Genomic DNA, 16294 nt, shown 5'->3' on the forward strand with positions numbered 1-16294 from the left:
AATTACAAATTTACACCTTTTACACATAATACGTATATACATACTCTTTTATCGATATCAGCCCGCTCTGGAGCACCTAATTAACCGCTTCTGATTTAACTCCTGGCTTTCGAAAAGTTTTTCATTCGATCAGAGTCCTGTTTTTTCCGAAATTTTGAGAACTTCGCTGCTGTTTTATTTTTAGGTTTCCTGTGGAGATGGCAAACTAAATCCTTCTTTCGAAATGTGTGTCTTCAGAATTACATGTTCCTCCTTGTTCATCTCTTTCGTCTCAGTTCTGATTTCTCGGAGCCACTTGCACCAGGGTGATTTTTTTCCAGTTGACATGTTCGAACATTCTCTCGTTTCATTCGTCCGAACCATATAATATAATTTGGGGAATTTTTATACACCTGCCATATACCGTTTTTGCTTACGATATTGGAAGATCTGTTGTTTCTGCAGTTTTTTTTTTTTCAAAATGTTGATTATTATTGTTGCCATTGCTGTTTCTCCGGAGAGTATTGCAAGATCGTCGTCAAAAGCTACACACTGAACCCTAAGATTCTTACCATATTACAGTGCGTGTGTTATTCTGGATTACGATGCAGAAGGCAATGCAGCGACCACAGCCGTTATGAAATGCATTAAATGTATTCGCACTTGCGAATATGGACAACCGTCAGCTATAGAATGGAATGACGACGATGAACATTTGTGCCGGACTGGGCGTAGTCGCCGCAGTCGCTGTTACTCTGGACGTGCATGCATGTACAAAGGATCTTTCCATTGTAAATCGTAATGCAGAATAACACAGGCACTCCAATATCGTATTTATCCGCCGACTCCGGGTAAGCGACTTCCAAGTAATATTCGGGAACAGACATAATGGATGTACAACTACAGGTTGTAGACGCGTGGTTGACGACATATCGAAGTTTGGATCTGGCCCTGAGTCGTGCTCGGGTAGCCAGATGGTAAGGGAACCACTCGCGAGAAGCGGGAAATCCGGGTTCGGCTGCCGGTTCCGGCAAAAGTTTTCACTGCCATCATTCAATTGTAAGGCCGATGGTCGCCCATACTCGCAACTGCGAACACATTTAACCTACGATTCTTGTTCCTATAGCCCAAATGCAGCTGGTAATTTGCCCTACACATGTTGAGTTCATATTCCTACTCTCAGATCCCCTTTTCAAGGAAACATAATTGTGTTCCTTGTCTGGGACAACGTTAACTATTGTCCCGGAAATAAAGTCGTTCCAGTCCTTCGGTTTCGACCAAGGTTCGCGTGAGGTTTTTCTTGGTCGTCAGTTAACACTGGAATTAAGAGCCGCCCCTCCCCCCTCCCTGCCCATTTATTCCCAATGAGGAAACCCTAGCCGCACTGCTCCTTGGAGTCGGTAATGAAAAATGCAAAAACCTTATAAATATAAAAATAAATTAATCACTTTATGCGAATGTTAGAAATGGAAATCCCGTCCTAAAAATGCTCGACACAATTTCCTCTGTTCACTCCTAGCTTTCTGGCTGGCTGCAAAAGACGAACTCCAAAACAACCCATTCTACGCTCATGGGTTGGGAATGACAGAATTATGAAAAAAATAATACAAAAACCGACGTACTGTTGCATATCGGACTCATTAGACAATTTAGTGAATAATAGTGATTTTTCTTTAAGTAATATTTACGTAAATATCCTCGGAATTTACCCGCCATATATGCGATTTAGATGCCATACCTCCTTTAGAAATCACAGCAGTCCAAGCACGATCCGCATTATCTTTTGTAGCAGGGTGACTATTTCTCGTTTCATCTCCCTGTGCACAATCAGTATCTTGTATTTGTAGACCACGTATCCTGCCATGTTCTTCAACGTACTGAATGTCATATAATCATTGACTATGCTGGACAGTTTATAAGGTTATGGTTAGGTGGTTTCTTATTCTATGACTGAACACAACTGTGTAAGCTGTACTGACATTGTTTAATATTGCAATTTCGTCACAGAAATACACGCTTTTACACAGTTTACAATGTTAGGACAGTTGTCAAAATGACGCATCTCGGCCTCTGAAAGGGAACTAATCATAAACACAACCGTATTGAATTTCAACTCTCAGAAAATTAAATAATCCTAAACACAACAATATTAAATTTTAATTAGGAGTTTCTTTGCAAAATTATTCTTACAATTACGTTATTATGTTGGCCAGTACTACGATAAACCATCCGATTCCGGTTCAAAGTTCGGTACTATTTTTAGGATGACAATCAAGTCTATGGAGGATGGTTAGTTTTGTGGCAAGTCGAGCAGAAGATTACCCAAGGTTGCTCGAGTTTACAGTGGATGCAAGCTGGTGAATTAACAAGTTTATACCTCTGCACGTGGTATTTACCTTAGCTGCGATGAGTTGTATTCTGCTTGGCTGCTCTCGCCCAGTGAAATTCCTATAAAATTGAATTAATTCTGTGCTGAATTTTCCAGCAGAAACTCTCTCTATGTTTCTCAATATGCGAGAAAACATGAGCTCATCCCTAGTCTCAGTCTATGGCGATATACATGCGCATGGCTGGAGCAGCATGCATATTATAAGGCCCTCTCAGTTCTTGCAAGAACAATTAACTAACTGGCTGGTTTGTTTCTCCACAGTTGGAGCTCAACAATGCTACAGCTAATTTCTAGTTGGAGGTCAGCTGCTGTGAATGCAGTGTTCACACAAATTTCTCCTCTGTGTCATACAAAGCATTATGTGCTCCATTCTGCACTTGACGCCAGTTCAGAGAAGAATCTTCGAAAATTTCACTCTCGTCTTTCTTGTAGCCGAACTCTCTCCCTACCTGCATTCTTTCATTCTCCAAGCCACGGCTTCTTTCGACCAATAGGAGTGTTCCTCTTATTTTGTGGAAACTCTCTCTACCAATCGAAAGGGTTATACCATTAAAATATCAGCATCTTACTCCTTCCCAATGCCTTTCCGTCAATCGGACGTTTTGTGCCTGTTCCAGACTCCTAGAAAGTTACATGTGTCTATCACGTGTGTACCACTTGCAGTTCAGGTGATCGAATGCGTCACTGGTTTTGTTCGTATCCCTTTGGCATTCCAAAATGCAGTTTTCCAAAGCTTCTTTCTGTCCTATTTCTGGCGGCCATTATTCACCCTGCAGTATGCATCACCTGTCCGGTCACTGACCCACTGCGGGATGCGCCCCCTTTAGAGCTTTCTGTAGTGCCTCCTGGGGTGTGGCCTCTGCTTCAGCCCACGCTGGCTTCCACACATAACGTTTCCTCTCGCTGCTTGTTTCACCTTCTTCTCATTGACTTGCATTATATGAGTGGCGTATTAATACCGTCAATTGAGTGTCATCCATTTTGAATTACATACTTATAGGCAAATCTGCGCATTACCACTGAAGTAAGTTAGATATCATATTCACCTTCCTCTTACAATGTATAAAACTCTTATATAAGGTGCGAAACTGACCTTCCATTATTCTGCCATCTTACAAGTTGAACGCAATATTTAGAAACGGGTTGTCTTCGGTTCACTCTTCGGCACTGTAACATGATTACTGTTAACAATGGCGCCTAGTCTGACATATAGTTGATTGGACAGACAGTTTTTGTATAATCATCTCGAGGCTGAAGCTCTTTTGTCCGTGTTTGCTTTAACAATATACATGTTTTGGGGGGTGGGGGTGGGCGCCTTTAGCAAACCACAATTTTGTTTTTTGTCCCAGACATGTTTACTGCAGTTGCAGCATCATCAGTGGATTTTTTATTATGTGGTTTATATATATGTAAACAAACATGTAAATATTAGTTTTTAGGTGTGGTTTTCCTGTTGTATTACGTTTTTACAGTGTCTGTTTTTCTTTACAGTTTGTCATCTGCAGCCATATACAACTTAATGTAGACAAAATATTTATGCAAAAATTACGATTTCTAAAATGTTACAGCTATGCCTGAAATTAATTAATTTTATGTGAAAGGTTCTGTGTATTGAGTTGTCACTGTCATGTTTACCAGCTGTAAAAACAAGATGGCGGATGGTGGAACAGTTGAAGGTGTGAAAACAAGATGGCGGACAGTGGAATAGTTGAAGATGCCATTGGTGACTGTTTTGAATCTCTCAGAGGTTTATGTGTGTGTGCGTGTGTGTGTGTAAAAAGGGGAGAGAGAGAGAGAGAGAGAGAGAGAGAGAGAGAGAGAGAGAGAGAGTGAGAGAGTGTAGGTATGAGAACTTATCATTATTATTATATTTATTTATTTATATTTAGTTTTATGGGTGTATGTATGTGCCTGTGTCTGTGTGTGTGTGTGTGTGTGTGTGTGTGTGTGTGTTTGTGTGTGTCTGGTTTGGGGGGGGGGGAGTTATATAGGTTAGTATTATCTAATAATTTTTTGAGAGCAGAGAAAAGAACCATTGCAGAGAGCTGTGTATTCATTTATTACTTGTTTTCCTTCAACTATGGCTTTTTGTGTTTGATAATGTTCTTCAGTTATTAGTTTTTGTGTGTGGCTGTTGTTGCATTTGAGAATTTTGAAATGAGATTTGATGTCTGTTGGGCTATGTTTCTTATCCGTAAGGTGTTCAGCAAATGTGGAATGACGCATTTGCTGAATACCTTATGGACAAGAAACATGCTGTTAGAAGGTATGATTACATAATTTTATGTGCTCTTCAAAAAATCTGTAATTACGATTTAAAGCTTACATTTACATGTATATAACCAGTAAAGAACATTCCTTACGTTTAACAGCCATATAATAAAAAACCCACTGATTACAGCTGCAGCTCTAGTGAAACATATCTCAGACAAAAAACAAAATTATGTTTTGCTAAAAGCAGATTCCCCCCCCCCCACACACACACACACACAAAACGTACGTATAGTTTTCTGTGTTGCTTTCTCCCACAACATTTAGTTATTTCAGGAGACAGAAGTGTCCTTTGGCATTCATCACTCCAAACCTAGGCGAGGCAGCTTAATTAGAGATGGAGGAGAATTATTCAAAACCTTTGGCGAAATATGTTTTCTCTGATGTGATATTTAATTTGATGTTAGCACGCAAGTTATTTGCGACACGGAAGCAGCCGTTATACAGGGTGTTTCAAAAGTGATGGTCAATATTCGGGGATATGACAGGAATGATCATTCGAAACATGAAGTCAAGTAAACATGGGCTCTAAAACTTGAGTCCTAAGAGCTATGAGCAGTTCCTGATTTTCGATACCGTGACACAAATCTCTTCTACTGCATACTCTTTGCTTTCCATATTTTGGGAAGTGGTAGTATGGACCAAAAAAAGAAAAAATATCCAGTAAACGTGTGTCCTAAAATACATACGTTAGAAGTTACGAGCGCTTGTTCATTAGAAGACTTGTGTTTCAAAGTAGCGAAAATGAACACGTGCCCATAGATCTTAAGGTATGCATTTTAGAGCACATGTTTACTGGACATTCTTTGTTTTTCTTGTTTTGGCCCATACTACTACTTCCCAAAATATGGAAAGCAAAGAGCTGGCAGAAGAAGAGATTTGTTTCACAATATCGAGGATCAAAAATTGCTCGTAGCTGTTAAGGTATGTTTACTTGACCTTTTTGTTTGGAATGATCATTCCTGGCATATCCCTGAATATTGACCATCACTTCTGAAACACCTTGTATATGAATTCGACGTCACAGTGACTAGTGACCTCTTAGAAAGAATAATACAAGAACCGGCAGAAGCAGGATTATGTATTCTAGCCGTGACTCGCGACACGTGAGCAAAAAAGTCTGAAAGTATGCTACCGTTGTGTTGAAGTGTATTGTATTGTTTTATTGATCCTCTGCATCACTTTCGTGCGAAGATATGAACTGATACCGAACAAGTCAGTTGCTATTAGTAGCTTCGGCTGTTCACAGATAAAGCATTTCCCGAGCTGACAGGATAGCATGTCATAAATATAACAAATAATTTAATATAAGATTTGCTGGATCATCGGATGTTGAGTTTCATATGTCAGAGGCTTAACTGCATATTACTCGACATTTATGCCGAAGTGTGAGGATGGCTGTACTAGTTAATCATTAATAAAAACCATCTCAGCTTTATTATTACACATATATTGTGTTACGACCGATTTCGCTCGTTGAAGATCAGGTTGCCGAGCTGTAATTAAGTCACGACACGAATGATATGGTTCGTTGAACATCGTCAAGTGGCTGAATTGTGGTTAAGGCACCACATGAATGATCTGTTTATAGTATGTAATGCTGATAAAGATAAATGCACACTTTCTTTCATGCAACTCTGTGCGAAATGTGAAATAGCGAAAGAAAATTTAAAAGAAACTTTTTAGAAATGTATTGTAGGATACAGGATGACTGCCAATCATTTCAGAAATGAGTATTGACATCCATGAAGTCATTGCTCTCTTTAGAGATATAAGAAATATGGGAACAAGACTGCTAGGCTGAAGCAAGACTTGCCTAGGGTTTATTTATCCAAAGGTTGCGGTCTTGGTCCATCTATTCCACAACAATTCCATAACGTCCAAAAAGTACGGCTCTTATAGCACTTACCGTAAATGTCAGTGCTACTCATTTGATGGTGCTACAGTTGCTGAGGACGGAATTCACCGTGCATCTCCACTTGCACTGACGTTTTCACAGTGGTAGAAAACTATACACCAGATAAGACGCTCTTCCTTTCTTACAGATACCCTGATGTGTAACACTGAGACAAAATAGAGCATAAGTCATTGCTCATAGCTGTACGTTTCATTTTATACTTGTATTAGACTTGACATGACCATTAGCCTCAGCTCTGTTGTTACTGGTTGTTTCCTGAGGTCCTCATTTTAATTGTCTGTTACTAATATGGGTCATTCCAGAATAGATTAAGTATTTTCGGACAAGGATGAAACATAACATCACTTATTTCATGAGCCGTGTTGCTACAGTGAATGACCGCGTAACTTCGCGTACTCTTTTTTACTTCAACGGCAATTCAGTACTCACTGGTAAACTAGCAATTACAGCCTCAGTCACAGCATTACCTGGATGTATACTATCTGATCAAAAATATACTTATACCTGTTAGTAGATATTAATAAGGGATGCGTCTACCCTTCGCCTGGCCGTGCAGTTAAAGGCGCTGCAGCCTGGAACCGCAAGACCGCTACGGTCGCAGGTTCGAATCCTGCCTCGGGCATGGATGTTTGTGATGTCCTTAGGTTAGTTAGGTTTAACTAGTTCTAAGTTCTAGGGGACTAATGACCTCAGCAGTTGAGTCCCATAGTGCTCAGAGCCATTTGAACCATTTTTTACCCTTCGCCTTGATGACGGCTTGAGAACTGCCTAGCACACTTTCACTGAGATGCCTGAATGTCTGTGGAGGAATGGTAGCCCACTCTTCCTTAAGAGCCAAATCCAGAGAAGGCAGTGATGCTGGACGCTAGGGCCTGGAGCAAAGTCGACCTTCCATCTCAGCCCAAAGGGGTACCATTAGGTTAAAGTTGGCACTCTGAGCAGGACAGTCTATTCCAGCAATATTATTGTCCACAAACAGTTGCCTTATGAATGGTGCTTTACGACTGGGTGGATTGTCATGCTGACAGAAACAATCATCATCCCTGAAATGTTCCCCCGGTGTATACCGTAAACGGGGCTGTGAAATGTGTTCGTATCGTTGCACATTTAGCTCTTTCGTAAGCGCTGTAAGGCAGCCACACTCTAACGGTACCTCCTCCGTGCTTTAGTAATGATAAGTAATGTTCTTCAGGAATTCATCAAACCCAACCTTCCGTCTGATTGTCACAGGGTGTACAGTGGTTGAGCACTCGAACTTGCTTGCTTCCTAATAATAAATTATGAACGTGGTGTGGTGGCCTTCAACAACGAACCCTCCGACTCAGAGTTTAAATATTAAAAATTTTGGCTGGTTTCGTTGTCTAGGGGCTGGGATACGTAGTTGCCGCATTACAAGCCAAATACTGCTGAGTCTACAGGATGCAATATGAATATGCACATGAATCGAGTGGTCGAAGATTCCTATTACTCGGAAGATTCCTATTACTCGAATGTAAAATTTATAAATGAAAGATTGTAATTAAATAAAATCTGCAGGTACTATCTCAACGACTTTAAATGATGAGTAAGATAGTAGAAGTATTTTTGAGAATGTGGTATATTTCTGCAAAACACTTATTGGTGTCGATGGTCCAGCAATTAAATAAAATATAAGTTGAATAACAGGGAAACAATAGATTCCTACTTCACGTAATTAGTTATTAACAACAACATAGCTCGCAAGATATTCACTTCTGAACGCGTACTACGTCTTCACTGCAGAAGCCACGGAAATCACACAAGAGCACAAGTCGGCACTCTCCTGCGACCACGTGCAAACAGCTCCACACTCTCAAAGCCTCTACCGCGACTGTGCATTCCTGTCGCATCTCCGCGTCCAGCACTCACTCCCGTGCCCTCTCCCGTACTGTATGTTCCTCCCCCACTTCCATGCAGTCTCTCCATTAACGAACGCTGTGATTGGCTAGAGCGCTCCCGCCATGTCTTCAAGCCAACACACACTCACAAACATATTAAAACACATTCGAAATACTGGATTTAGATTTAAATAACTTGAAAATAAATAAATATTCCTACGGCTGGACCATAAACACGCACTAACACACATTATAAAATACATAAACAAATTAAATAAACATATATCAAAGGAGTAGCAAGCAAAAGTAGGCCAGTGCTTTCTAAAACAGAGTAAATATTTGACCAGTTTCTTCATGAATAGTATATATCGGATATAAACAAAGACGTAGATGAATAAATATATTTATAAGCATGCTGCTACGGTTTTCTCGTGTAACTGTGGAGTACTTATGGCCTGACGTGATAACTAGTAATCAGCCACTTTGACCTCCAGTAACTCACGCACTATTCACGTTAAATGCCTGTAATTTATACCAATTTAGGTTTACACTAATAGCTTTCTAAAGACACGTCGATCGACAAAATCGGATGTGCCGTTTGTAATTTGGAAATTCGTTGCTGGGTGTTACTTGTATAAATTAACGTCAGATACTAAACTTTAAACTAATAAAGATATTGAAAATCTGATTACACCATCAGAATCGTCGTGCAAATAACGGTAATGTGTATGTTTCTTTTTGAGGTATCATAATTCATCTGGCTACTATTAATTTCTATACGAACAGTGAAATGTCTGCAATGATGGTTTCACAAAGTCCGCCATCTTTGGCACTCTTGGCATACAAGTCTCTTTCATCGACACAACGTCACTAAGCAATTCCCAGCCACGTGCTCCGCCTGGACCATACGCTGCGGCTATCCCTGTTGACTGACTAACATTCGGCACCACATACACTCCTGGAAATGGAAAAAAGAACACATTGACACCGGTGTGTCAGACCCACCATACTTGCTCCGGACACTGCGAGAGGGCTGTACAAGCAATGATTACACGCACGGCACAGCGGACACACCAGGAACCGCGGTGTTGGCCGTCGAATGGCGCTAGCTGCGCAGCATTTGTGCACCGCCGCCGTCAGTGTCAGCCAGTTTGCCGTGGCATACGGAGCTCCATCGCAGTCTTTAACACTGGTAGCATGCCGCGACAGCATGGACGTGAACCGTATGTGCAGTTGACGGACTTTGAGCGAGGGCGTATAGTGGGAATGCGGGAGGCCGGGTGGACGTACCGCCGAATTATGAAACTTCCTGGCAGATTAAAACTGTGTGGCCGACCGAGACTCGAATCGGGACCTTTGCCTTTCGCCGGCAAGTGCTCTACCAACTGAGCTACCGAAGCACGACTCACGCCCGGTACTCACAGCTTTACTTCTGCCAGTACCTCGTCTCCTACCTTCCAAGCTTTACAGAAGCTCTCCTGCGAACCTTGCAGAACTAGCACTCCTGAAAGAAAGGAGAGCTTCTGTAAAGTTTGGAAGGTAGGAGACGAGGTACTGGCAGAAGTAAAGCTGTGAGTACCGGGCGTGAGTCGTGCTTCGGTAGCTCAGTTGGTAGAGCACTTGCCCGCGAAAGGCAAAGGTCCCGAGTTCGAGTCTCGGTCGGGCACACAGTTTTAATCTGCCAGGAAGTTTCATATCAGCGCACACTCCGCTGCAGAGTGAAAATCTCATTCTGGTACCGCCGAATTGCTCAACACGTGGGGCGGGAGGTCTCCACAGTACATCGATGTTGTCGCCAGTGGTCGGCGGAAGGTGCACGTGCCCGTCGACCTGGGACCGGACCGCAGCGACGCACGGATGCACGCCAAGACCGTAGGATCCTACGCAGTGCCGTAGGGGACCGCACCGCCACTTCCCAGCAAATTAGGGACACTGTTGCTCCTGGGGTATCGGCGAGGACCATTCGCAACCGTCTCCATGAAGCTGGGTTACGGTCCCGCACACCGTTAGGCCGTCTTCCGCTCACGCCCCAACATCGTGCAGCCCGCCTCCAGTGGTGTCGCGACAGGCGTGAATGAAGGGACGAATGGAGACGTGTCGTCTTCAGCGATGAGAGTCGCTTCTGCCTTGGTGCCAATGATGGTCGTATGCGTGTTTGGCGCCGTGCAGGTGAGCGCCACAATCAGGACTGCATACGACCAAGGCACACAGGGCCAACACCCGGCATCATGGTGTGGGGAGCGATCTCCTACACTGGCCGTACACCACTGGTGATCGTCGAGGGGACACTGAACAGTGCACGGTACATCCAAACCGTCATCGAACCCATCGTTCTACCATTCCTAGACCGCCAAGGGAACTTGCTGTTCCAACAGGACAATGCACGTCCGCATGTATCCCGTGCCACCCAACGTGCTCTAGAAGGTGTAAGTCAACTACCCTGGCCAGCAAGATCTCCGGATCTGTCCCCCATTGAGCATGTTTGGGACTGGATGAAGCGTCGTCTCACGCGGTCTGCACATCCAGCACGAACGCTGGTCCAACTGAGGCGCCAGGTGGAAATGGCATGGCAAGCCGTTCCACAGGACTACATGCAGCATCTCTACGATCGTCTCCATGGGAGAATAGCACCCTGCATTGCTGCGAAAGGTGGATATACACTGTACTAGTGCCGACATTGTGCATGCTCTGTTGCTTGTGTCTATGTGCCTGTGGTTCTATCAGTGTGATCATGTGATGTATCTGACCCCAGGAATGTGTCAATAAGGTTTCCCCTTCCTGGGACAATGAATTCACGGTGTTCTTATTTCAATTTCCAGGAGTGTATTTACTGCTGGGCCCCGGCTTGCCGAGCGGCCACATCAACTCTGGACTTACAATATTTCCAGGGTGCCACAACTCGGCCGTTACCTCACAAACTCACTCGTTTGCACTGAGCGTCGTTACAGAACTGTGTGAGTTAAGAGGAGCTACTCGACTACATTGTTCCCTACATTCTTTCTAACTCCCCGAGCACAGTCATTGTGCTAACACAGCTGCCGGTCTTAACTCTGGAACTCGAGAGTCATTTATTCCGCTGATTTCATGCGATTTTTCACAACCACTCTGCAATCCTCGACGGTTCCTGTCTGGCAGCACGTGACACATGCCTGCTCTTGGTTTAACTGTTTTTGTTACTTCGCTTTTCTCCTATGCAGTCGCATCACCAACAGCTTTGGAAGTGTCACACACAAACTTTTCATTCAGACGACATCCAATGACTAGTCCACATTCGAAGTCACTGAGTTCTCCTCATTCGCCCATTCTCTAGTTTTTGCTTCTCTACCAATACAATACTCCTCGCCTCCTTCTATACTGTCGTAACCGCCTCATGCGACATATAGCGCTCAATTTCGCGTTACTTTTGACCAAGTACTGTAGATTATCGATTAGCGCCCACCTCGGGTATAAGCCTACATCTATTTAAAGTGACTTATCTACACCACTGTGTGTAAAAAAGTGAGACACTCATAACCCGTGGTCTACAACACGTCACAATAAGAGGACGTGTAGCAAAGCAGAACAACAAGAAGCAATTTAAAAGTCACAGTGTCGTGTGCGCTTAGCACCAACAATGCTCTATTTTGTGTCACTGGACAGGTCAGTGTTACGCAATGCTCAGTCGGTGCGGAGCAGTCATATGATATGAAAACGTGTAACCAAATGCCACTTTGGCTCCCAGTCATCAGAGGGTCGAAATCGGCATGAGTGCGTTCGAACGGGGCAGAGCGGTTGGTTCCCGGGAGGCGTGTCTGCCGTTCCGTGACATGCGGCTCTTACAGGGCACGCTGCTTCAACAGTGAGGCGCATGTGGAAACAGTGGATAGTCAGTCATATGATATGAAAACGTGTAACCAAGTGCCACTTTGGCTCCCAGTCATCAGAGGGTCGAAATCGGCATTAGTGCGTTTGAACGGGGCAGAGCGGTTGGTTCCCGGGAGGCGTGTCTGCCGTTCCGTGACATGCGGCTCTTACAGGGCACGCTGCTTCAACAGTGAGGCGCATGTGGAAACAGTGGATAGTCAGTCATATGATATGAAAACGTGTAACCAAGTGCCACTTTGGCTCCCAGTCATCAGAGGGTCGAAATCGGCATGAGTGCGTTCGAACGGGGCAGAGCGGTTGGTTCCCGGGAGGCGTGTCTGCCGTTCCGTGACATGCGGCTCTTACAGGGCACGCTGCTTCAACAGTGAGGCGCATGTGGAAACAGTGGATAGTCAGTCATATGATATGAAAACGTGTAACCAAGTGCCACTTTGGCTCCCAGTCATCAGAGGGTCGAAATCGGCATTAGTGCGTTCGAACGGGGCAGAGCGGTTGGTTCCCGGGAGGCGTGTCTGCCGTTCCGTGACATGCGGCTCTTACAGGGCACGCTGCTTCAACAGTGAGGCGCATGTGGAACCAGTGGATAGAAGAGAGCCGAACTTAGCACCGACACAAAGTGACCACTGTGCCAGATGGTCGCCATCTTGTTCGCTTGATAGTAACGGACAAATCAGCTTTGTCCACAGCGCTGTAGCACTGAAACAGACGTGGACATGTCTGCGTCGACGGTTCAACGCCGGGGGGAGGGGGGGGGGGGGAAGAGGGCTGGACTAGTGCTACGCATGCCACTGTGTCGGCTTCTGTGGACCAGAATCTACCAACGTAATGGGAAAGTGAACGCCGACACTGACGCGCTCAGTGGCAAAATGTAGTTTCCAAACAAATTCCCCTTCAGCTTATCCTACAGTGGTGGCCGCACATGTTTTCGACACCGTCGTGGTGAGCGCGATCGGACAGACAGTACTGGCCGTATGAGGTGGAGCAGTGGCTAGCACATTGGACTCGCATTCGGGGGACGACGGTTGAAACCCACGTCTGGCCAACCTGACTTACGTTTCCCGTGACTTTCCTAAATCGCTTCGGGCAAATGCCGACATGGTTCCTCAGAGAGGGCACGGCCGACTGCCTTCGCCATCCTTCCGTAATCCAATAGGGTAATGATCTCGCTATTTGGCCGCCTCCCCCAAATCAACCAACCAACCAACCGACAATATTGAGGAGCGGCATAGTGGACGAACGCCAAGTGTGATGGTTTGGGCAAACCTACGTCTTGAGAGCAATCTGAACAGCTGCCGCTACATCAGGGGGATTTTATAGCCCGAGCCACTGCTCCTCCTGCAGGCCATTCCAATGCCACATTTCAGCAGGAAAACGCCCGGCCTCATTCGGGAAGAATGTGCAAGGCTTCTGACCAGGGAACCTCCCCATCGCACCCCCCTCAGATTTAGTTACAAGTTGGCACAGTGGATAGGCCTTGAAAAACTGAACACAGATCAATCGAGAAAACAGGAATAAGTTGTGTGGAACCGTGATAAAAATTAGTAAGATATACAAACTGAGTAGTCCATGTGCAAGATAGGCAACATCAAGGAGAATGTGAGCTCAGGAGCGCTGTGGTCCCGTGGTTAGCCCGAGTAACTGCAGAACTGCAGGTCCTTGGTTCAAGTTTTCCCTCGACTGAAAATTTTACTTTCTTTATTTTCGCAGAGTTATGATCTGTCCGTTCGTTCATTGACGTCTTTGTTCACTGCAATAAGTTTAGTGTCTGTGTTTTGCTACCGCACCGCAAAACTGTGCGATTAGTAGACGAAAGGACGTGCCTCTCCAATGGGAACCGAAGACATTTGATCGCAAGGTCATAGGTCAACCGATTCTCCCACAGGAAAACACGTCTGATATATTCTATACGACACTGGTGACGGCATGTGTGTCACATGACAGGAATATGTTGTTGACCCACCTAACTTGTGCACTTGGCGAATGGATAAAAAGATTCTTCTACCTTGCCCGATTTAGGTTTTCTTGTGGATGTGATAATCACTCCCAAAAAAGTGATGAAAACGTAAGAGTTTGTCACATAAACTGAAAATAAAAAATTAAACTTTTCACTCGAGGGAAGACTTGAACGTAGGACCACTCGTTCCGTAGCTGCTCTCGCTAACCACGGCGCTCCTTGGCTGACAGTCTCCTTGATGTTGCCTATCTTGGCATGGACTACTCAGTTTGTATATTTTACTAATTTTTTTCATAGTTCCACACAACTTCTTCCTGTTTTCTCGATTGATTTCTGTCCAGCTTTTCAAGGCCTATCCACTGTGCCAACTTATAACTAAATCTGAGAGGGGTGCGATGGGGAGGTTCCCTTGTGAGAAGGACGACGGGTATCACTGCTTCCCTAGCTTGCCAATTTGCCTGACATGACTGGGATATGGTCGGTCGGCAACTTGTTCGTTCAGGTCCTCCTGCCCTTGCCTACAAACCGCGTGACAGTGTGTTACCGAGCAGCATATTCAGGAGCTCTTTCATTCCATACCACTACGTCTATAATCCGTTCGTCACAAGAATCAACCTGATGTAAACAAATACAAACGCGATGATTGGTCAGAAGCCGTAGCATTCGTGCACTGATGTTGTTACACTCTTGAAAGTAGGTCCTCCTTATGTATTAGATATCTTATTACTGGCGTTCTACGGATCGGAGCGTGGAATGTCAGATCCCTTAATCGGGCAGGTGGGTTAGAAAATTTAAAAAGGGAAATGGATAGGTTGAAGTTAGATATAGTGGGAATTAGTGAAGTTCGGTGGCAGGAGGAACAAGACTTCTGGTCAGGTGACTACAGGGTTATAAACACAAAATCAAATAGGGGTAATGCAGGAGTAGGTTTAATAATGAATAGGATAATAGGAATGCGGGTAAGCTACTACAAACAGCATAGTGAACGCATTATTGTGGCCAAGATAGATACGAAGCCCACGCCTACTACAGTAGTACAAGTTTATATGCCAACTAGCTCTGCAGATGACGAAGAAATTGAAGAAATGTATGATGAAATAAAAGAAATTATTCAGATTGTGAAGGGAGACGAAAATTTAATAGTCATGGGTGACTGGAATTCGAGTGTAGGAAAAGGGAGAGAAGGAAACATAGTAGGTGAATATGGATTGGGGGACAGAAATGAAAGAGGAAGCCGCCTGGTAGAATTTTGCACAGAGCACAACATAATCATAACTAACACTTGGTTTAAGAATCATGAAAGAAGATTGTATACATGGAAGAACCCTGGAGATACTAAAAGGTATCAGATAGATTATATAATGGTAAGACAGAGATTTAGGAATCAGGTTTTAAATTGTAAGACATTTCCAGGGGCAGATGTGGACTCTGACCACAATCTATTGGTTATGACCTGTAGATTAAAACTGAAGAAACTGCAAAAAGGTGGAAATTTAAGGAGATGGGACCTGGATAAACTAAAAGAACCAGAGGTTGTACAGAGATTCAGGGAGAGCATAAGGGAGCAATTGACAGGAATGGGGGAAATAAATACAGTAGAAGAAGAATGGGTAGCTTTGAGGGATGAAGTAGTGAAGGCAGCAGAGGATCAAGTAGGTAAAAAAATGAGGGCTAGTAGAAATCCTTGGGTAACAGAAGAAATATTGAATTTAATTGATGAAAGGAGAAAATATAAAAATGCAGTAAGTGAAACAGGCAAAAAGGAATACAAACGTCTCAAAAATGAGATCGACAGGAAGTGCAAAATGGCTAAGCAGGGATGGCTAGAGGACAAATGTAAGGATGGAGAGGCCTATCTCACTAGGGGTAAGATAGATACCGCCTACAGGAAAATTAAAGAGACCTTTGGAGATAAGAGAACGACTTGTATGAATATCAAGACCTCAGATGGAAACCCAGTTCTAAGCAAAGAAGGGAAAGCAGAAAGGTGGAAGGAGTATATAGAGGGTCTATACAAGGGCGATGTACTTGAGGACAATATTATGGAAATGGAAGAGGATGTA

Source organism: Schistocerca americana, chromosome 4, assembly GCF_021461395.2.
Source record: "Schistocerca americana isolate TAMUIC-IGC-003095 chromosome 4, iqSchAmer2.1, whole genome shotgun sequence".
Lineage (NCBI taxonomy): Eukaryota > Metazoa > Arthropoda > Insecta > Orthoptera > Acrididae > Schistocerca > Schistocerca americana.